General features: G+C 44.6%; 1 protein-coding gene across 2 annotated transcripts in view; it reads left to right on the top strand.

Moving 5' to 3' along the window:
• The first annotated feature begins 2,452 nt into the window (after positions 1–2,452).
• The window catches only part of LOC120495753 (high mobility group protein HMGI-C-like), a 53,246-nt gene continuing 49,542 nt past the window's right edge, over positions 2,453–6,156 (top strand). The window contains exon 1 of one of the 2 annotated variants that reach the window (XM_039695588.1): positions 2,453–2,502. The gene's annotated coding sequence lies outside the window, so the exon portion shown is untranslated. The remainder of the gene's footprint in view (positions 2,503–6,156) is intronic. The other variant, XM_039695590.1, reaches the window with a different exon arrangement.

Below are 6,156 nucleotides of genomic sequence, written 5' to 3'. Positions count from 1 at the left end.
TCAGACTCTAATTTAAAAATGTATGGGATCAGGACAAAAAGCAGTCTACAGAGCAAAATGCCAAGTAGATCATTCAAGGTCCATGTGTTCCTGTCCAGCTGGGAGAATTACAGCAGAAAGAGTGACTGCAGGGTGGTAGAAGCTGGTGCTTAGAGCAGGCTATTGGTGCATTTACACTAGCACAGCAGAGACTGCTTGAGACATAAGAACATGAGAGTATGAGGAATTGCTTCCTGGAGCAGAGCACTGGGCCATCTGGTCAAGTGTTCTGTCTCCCCCCAGCAAAAGCACATGCTCTTCAGAGGGAGCCTGGGAGCTGTGGCACTTTCTGCTCTTTCTCTCCATGTTCAGAAATGCTGGATCAGTGATGCTAATGGACTCATCCCTGCCCTGTTTTCAGTAGCACTTGTAGATCTGTTCTTGAATTTGTCTAATAACACACTCCTCCTTTGCATGTGGCTGGTGACTTTTATTTAATTAGAAAGAAAGAAAAAAGAAAAAAAAAAGAAAAAAATTAAGAAGAGGACCTGTGTCTAGAGCAGTACCCTCATGCTTGGAAAACTCTGACTCCATTTCCTGCTATGTGGTAGGAAAGGTGCTGAAATTGAGGCTTTTAGATTCTTAAAGATGATGATTTTCAGAAACAAACATATCTAATTCCCATTGATATCAATCAAAAGGAAATAGACTCCCCAGGGCTTTTCAATTCAGCAATTTGAATTGCAGTTATGCATTTCATGGTTTGAAAAGTGCATCAGCCAACTCTGCATCTGTAAGTTTCTTAAGGACCTTTAAAAAAGTGCCTTTAGTCTCTGAGCCCTAACCTCCAAGTCCTAAGGAGAAGGTTAGAACTGCCCATCTCAGAGAGGCGTGATAAGGAGAAACACATCAGATATCATGAAGGGTTCATCTGCTAAGGGAAAGGAATGTCTAATGAAGATCGAGAACTGTCAGAGGTTCACATTAGCCCGGGGCACTCTGCTGAGGATCAGCCAGTGAAATGACCTTTCCACACTCACAGAGAGGCCCTGCACACACGACAGTGTAACCATGGTGGGGAAATGAGGTGTGGAGGTGAACAGTGAAATATAGCTGCAGGCATGCTGCAGATAACTCTCTCTCTGAGTCAGAAATGCTCCCCAGCTAAAGGGAGTGTGTGAGTGCTATATGGTCTTTATGAATTTATCCAAGACCCACATCAGTCCTGGTGTTAGTGCCAGCTCTCCTGAGACTGCTGAGGTGCAATGGAGGCCAGTGGCAGAAGGCTACCATGCTAGTGAAGGTAATTCCACATCCTCGGGTGACAACAGATGTCATAAAACTTATCACCACTAGAAAATCCCTGTCTGCACATGCTTGCTGTGGAACATGTCAGGGAGATGCTGCTTGTGTAATGTTAGGAGAAGCTCTTGTTGGATTTCCCTTTGATTACACCCTCCAAAGGCACAGACAGTTGTCGTGCTTGTCTGCTTTCTCACTTGCTGTTCTGTCTTCTAACTATTCCAGCTGCCCATCTGCTTTCGAGTTGCTCATCAGTTTTCTTGCCTAGGAATGTGAAACAGCAACAGCACCTCATGCACTGAAGCAATTTTTCTGTGATGGATAAAGAGCTACTGCAGCCAGGTACTCTCTTTAGAGCTTAGAACACAAACTCAGTGTCCTATTGCTGTTACTGCAAGCACCAATCTCTGCAGATGAGCAAAATGAGAATGACTTGGATGTAGGGATTTGCCTTTTAGGGAGCATACAGTATCAGTTAAGGCAGCATAACCCACAGACCAGAACACTCTCATGGGATGAGCAATACACTTCTGGCTTGCCAGCTGCTGGCTGAGTCTGGGCCAAATTGCTGAGCAAGCAAGAGTTTTTCACTTTTGTCTTCCTGGCAGGTTCCAGTGCTAACTGGTTTAAACACTTGGTGCCTTTAGACTCAGACAGAGCCAATGACTGCACAGAAATGCAATCCATGTGTGATGGAGAGGCTGTGACACCACGTGTAGAAAGGGCCCTTCTGCTAATACTGCCTACAGGTGATTCCCCTTCTGGCCTAGGCAGCCTGGAACTCCGGTTTACTAGCTAAAGAAGGAGTATGTGATTCAACTATTAATAGTATCCACCTCTAGTGCACTTCTTTGCGGTGTCATTTAATTCCTAGAAGCAGCCATCTCATCATGGAACCATCCCGCTACAGCAGCCCATGCATCAGAGTGACCGCGGACCCAGGGAACCACTGCAATGGTTGAACAACACCCAGGGAAGGTCCTGTGCCGAGGGCAGGCTCCGAGAGCGGGGGTGTGCTGCAGTGCGAGGCCCCCACCGAGCACAGAGGCTCCCTGGCTCCCTCTCTCCCTCCCCTCAGGGCCCGTCCCCGGCCGGCCCGGGCCCCGGGCAGGACGCGCCCCCGGCCCGGCCCACCCGCCCTGCTGGGCCCTCAAATGTGTCGATTGCCGCCCGGGCCGCGGCCTCCGAGCGGATCCTGCTGCTGCGTGCCTCTCCCGTGCGGTAAGCGACTGCAGCTGCTCTAATGCCTGGCTTCTACCTGCCCTGAAAGACTTGGTGGTTTGTTTCCTTGGTTTTTTCGAGGTTTTGACATGTATCAGAAGTAATACAGAACAAAAGATTGGTGGTAGGAGGGAAGCTCTAAGGGTCCTGCAGCCTGTAGTTTCCTCTCTTGAGGTGATGCATGGTTTGCTAAGAGAGGAGTGTTTTAACCTAATGTGCCTCCTGGGAATTGAGGGCTCTAATTAATGTTAAAAGTGTTGTTTTGGCAAAATATCTCCCCATATCCTGGTTAAAGTTAAAAAGCTGTCCACAAAACCCCAGTGCTTGCCACATTTATAACGTTCTTTATCAGTTCAGAATGTTCTCCACAGTTGTATCCTATTTGCCTCATATCACCAAGCTTCTAAACTTGTGATAGCTAGCACCTCTGTAATTATAGAAAATAAGTGTTTCACAGTGTTGGGCACCCCAGTAGGAAAAAGCTCTAAGTTGTAGTCTTGGCTCCCCCACAAGTGTTTTATCTTCTACTCACGGGTTGATTTGTGGAGGTTTCAGCTCCACGACTCAGATGCTGAGCTCCCCGAAAGGGCTGTGAGATTCCAGAGCTGTATAAAGCATCATTATTATGTCTATTTTTATAGATAAGAAAAAGCATGTTTGCAGCAAACAACAAAAAAAAGTGTTTCCCAGCTTTGAATGTGATGTATAGAAAAAGGTATATTGCTCAGCTGTTACAGTACCTCATATCAGTGAAATATAGGGTGTTCCTCAAGTTGTATTACAGCTGCAAAATCTGTTTCCTGAAATATTAGGCATGCCAGCCAGTTTGAATGTAAATAATAAGCATGTCCATTTTTAGCTTTTTAGAGGGGCAGGAAAGCCATTTATTCCAGGGCCATCTTGAGTCTTCGCTCTCTGCGGGTAACTGTTGGGTGTTTCTGTGCCCTGGATATTTGATTTATCTGAAAACAAGGGTTTTTTGCTTCACTTTGGGCTATTCTCTCGAGAGGTTAAGTTGTACTTCAGGCAGCAATGAGCCCTGAGGATACAAGACACTTTATTGAGAGTTTCATAGCTATATTAATCTGAAGCAGGTGTCTGCTTCAAAACATCATAAGCCAGGTTTCCTAAAATCAAGGTGCTGACTTAAAATCTGTGATATTTACTAACATACACACTTAGAGAAATCATTCCATTTCTTTAGTTTCTTACAAAGGGTGTAAGTGACATACAACCCTTTTTTCATGGTTTCCTTTTCAATGTAGTTATTCTAGCCATTTTATTTAAAATTAAATGAATGTTTAATTATGAAATCCAGACACTGGAGCTTTAGTGAAAGGGTCAGGTATGGTTATATCCTATGTAAAATAGGTGAGATTTGACAAAGCCATTTTAGGGATTTGCCTGGATGGTTTTCTCGGGCTCCTTTCCTCCCCAGTGAATTTACTGTAATTAAAAACTAGTGCTGTGGGTGCTCTGTAGGATTTGTATCGGTGTTTAGCTGTACCCTAAAAATAAATGTGCAGAAATGTATTATTCTGATCAGCACAGGGTTTGGTCTAGGGGAGAGAGCAGACTTTTGGGGACAGCAGTTGAGCTGTGTTTTAATAGGGTTGGTTTTTGCTCAGGCTCTGTAGTTACAAGTCTGGAGGCCACTGCAATGAGCAATATCCTCTCTCATGCTGCAGTGGGATGGGATTTTATGCAAGAACCACTGTCATTCTTGACAAGCAAAGGAAACTGCTCTTGCCCCATTACAGATGGGCCTACATATAAAGGACCTGCAGCAAGAAAAGGCATGAGCATCCAAGTGAAAAGATAGTTTTTTCATTCTGCATGCAAGAACCACAGCTCTGAGGCACAAGAGTTAATTGCAGAGCGGTCAAGAAATCAAGCAAATATGGAAATGTATAGTACTGTACAATCTGTAGTCTTCTCACTTCATCCACCCCCTTCCCTCAAGTCTGAGCACTGATCACAGCCAAGTACCAGGGTTTTTTTCACTCTTTGCTGATCCTGTCAAACCTTCCATGTCCCAAACCCTGTGTGTATAGCACAGCACCCTCTGGAGCTGGTGGAGTGCTCAGGGCACACTCAGCAGCATCCTCACTGGGAGCTCTGCTACACAGCATCAAGAGACAAAAGTAAAAACTCAGGAGAGGAAAAGCATTGGGTTTATTTTAGTATCATGGTGCTGGTATGGTTGTCAGTGTTTCTTGGAATATGTACACATTACAAGATGTGTTCTTTATGAATTTTTTATTGATCTTGCCTCAGTGACTGTGATTAATAGTATTTTCATCCAAAAATGTCAGCTCTGCCAATAAATCTGATTTTTTCCCTGTCCATGCTTCTGTTCCTTCAATCCCTGGAGAGGATTAGTATGAAAGGAAGCTGAAGCTAGGGGGAAATGTTCTCAAGGACCACACCATCACCATATGTGACTCCATTAACCCAATCAAATTCCTTTATTATCACCCCTTACTGTGGTGGCATTTTGCATCTGCTTAGTGGGGGTATGTGTGTTAGATCTGTGCGTGGATGACAGGAAGGGGTTCCTTATTTCAAAGAATTCAGTGCCTAATGAGCTGTACCCCGGGATTGTATCAAACTGTATTCAAAGATTATTAGGACTACAGTGCTTGGAGACTGAGGTATTTTACAGCTTTTAGAGGAATATATAAATGCCATGTTTGTTTCAGAAGGACTCTGCCAGATTTCATCTCTTCGGCAGAGAGGCAATTACTTCCTAATCACTAATCAAACAAAAGGTGATGCAATAGCAATACATCACCTGCTACCTACAGCTTGCCCCTCCTAATTTGTGTGCTGAAATGTAGTCTCTGGTGGTCTATCCCTTTATATTAAAGCAAGAGGGAAGCTGCAGTTCAGCAGTGGGTTTTAACTCAAAGCAGATTATTCATCAGAACTTGAACTCTTGTTTTCCAGTCACTTGCCAAAATTGGAAAAAGCAGCTTTTTTTTTTCTAAGTGCAAGCTCAGAGCTGTACAGTATTTAGCTGACTACCTTCTTTATGGAGCTCAAGGTAAACTGAGGTACCTAAATATCTTTGTGGGCTGTCTTAAACACCCACTGGAGAGGAAGAATAAGCAATGTGTGTAACTGCTCTGTCTGGGAGTCTGCAGCTAAACCACTATTAAAGTTGAATGCTGTGAAGAGTTAGGCTGTTTCTGGAGTGAGAAATTCTCCAAGCAATGGGTGGGATACCAGGATAGGGGAATCAGCTGTTATCAAATGAAATTATTTCCCTTGAATTTCCCCCTTGGATTAGGAAAAACTCTTCAAGGAACGAGGCAATTTGGCATTTTTTTGCCTCAGTAGCTGAGAGAATTTCTGCGATATCCGTTGAGAGAACCAATCAATAAGTAAACTGATCAAAGATGAAATTGAACGCTTCTTGCTTCTTGCTTTTGCACTTCAGAAAATGGGAATGTTGCGTGGCTCCATTTGCCTGCTGTGGACACAGTCACTGGTGTCTGCCAGCAAGCTGGCAGTGCTGGCTGTGTTCTGTGTTTGAGAGGGGAATATCCGTGTCCCTGGATCCCAGTGGCTCCGTGCACGCTGCCCATGTACAGCTGTTCTGGCCCTGCTCTGCCTGTGGGCCTCAGCCAGCAGTCCTGAGGTGCTGAGGTC

This window comes from Passer montanus, unplaced genomic scaffold (assembly GCF_014805655.1).
Source record: "Passer montanus isolate IOZ18808 unplaced genomic scaffold, ASM1480565v1 scaffold9, whole genome shotgun sequence".
Lineage (NCBI taxonomy): Eukaryota > Metazoa > Chordata > Aves > Passeriformes > Passeridae > Passer > Passer montanus.
This window is presented reverse-complemented; position numbering and strand designations above follow the sequence as displayed.